This window comes from Branchiostoma floridae, chromosome 16 (genome assembly GCF_000003815.2).
Source record: "Branchiostoma floridae strain S238N-H82 chromosome 16, Bfl_VNyyK, whole genome shotgun sequence".
In the NCBI taxonomy this organism is placed as follows: domain Eukaryota; kingdom Metazoa; phylum Chordata; class Leptocardii; order Amphioxiformes; family Branchiostomatidae; genus Branchiostoma; species Branchiostoma floridae.
In genome coordinates, this window is record NC_049994.1 from 2,798,599 (window position 1) to 2,799,881 (window position 1,283).

The window sequence follows — 1,283 nt, forward strand, 5'->3', positions numbered from 1 at the left end:
ATTTGGTATAGATAGGCATTATATACATGGTAACAGATTTCAAGTAAAATTTTTGACATAAACAACTTAAAAATGATTAATTTTGGCACTTTTCTGAGGAGAAATTTGTTTTCTTTTGGCCTCCTGACGTAACCTTCCGTGACCCCGCACAGAGCCACACCTGTGCGCGTCAGCCGGAGAGTTAATTGAATCAAAGACCTAGCCAATCAGCGAAGAGGAGGCCAAAGGCTAATTAATATTCATAAGCGGGGCCTCATGATCCCGTATATAGCAGTGTTCCCGCCAGGGGGAGCGAAGCCCGCCTAAGGCTCTCGCATTTTAGACTATTCAGAAGGCGTTATATTGTATCAGTTCTTAGGGGCATATCTATGATAATCGCAGCAGTCACTTAACTTCTCTTCAGGAGTTTAGCGTAACACTATTTCATGTCAAACCGTCAAAGGCAACTAAAACAAACTTTAACGTTACTGAGTTCAACAGTACTTATAACTTGTTATCCGAAGTTGAAACGCTAGCGATGGTATTTTCGCTGCGCTGTTAGCTCCGTGCGACTGTTGTTGACGGTCTTATAACGGTATATTTTGCACCCCTGTACCCTGGTATGAGTAACATTTGGTATAGATAGGCATAAGATAGTTGGTAAAATGATCCAAGTAAAATTTTTGGCATAAAGTACTGTAAAAGGCTTAATTACAGCACTTTTTTTAGGGGAAATTGGTTTTCTTTCGTTCTCCATGCCATGACCTTTCGGACGTTCACCCCACAGAGCCGACATCTGCACCTGCGTCTAGCCGGCAGGAAGAGTTAATTCAATTAATGGTTCAGCCAATCAGCGAAGAGGAAAGCGAAGGCTAATTAATATTCATAAGCGGGACCACACAATACGTTAACTTGAAGACTCAGGCCGTACAGACTTCTCGCCAGGATTTTTTCAAAGCGTCGGACAGGGGTCCGGGGGCCGCCGAATGTCCCAGGCGGGGTCCAGGGGCAGGGCCACTGTGGGGGGGACCCAGGTGGGCGAAGCCCCCCCGGAAGCTCTTGCATTTTAGACTATTGAGAAGGCTTCTTTTATCAGTTGTTTAGGGCCATATCTACGATAATCGTAGCAGTCACTTACTTCTCTTCAGCAGTTTGACTTTAAAATATTTCGGGTCAAAGCTTCAAAGACAACTAAAACCTCATAAACAACAAACTTTACTTAGCTCAACAGTATACAAAAATATTGTACGGGTTGCCATCCTTAGTTGAAGCGCTTATTTATAGCGCTAGTATCTTCGCTGCGC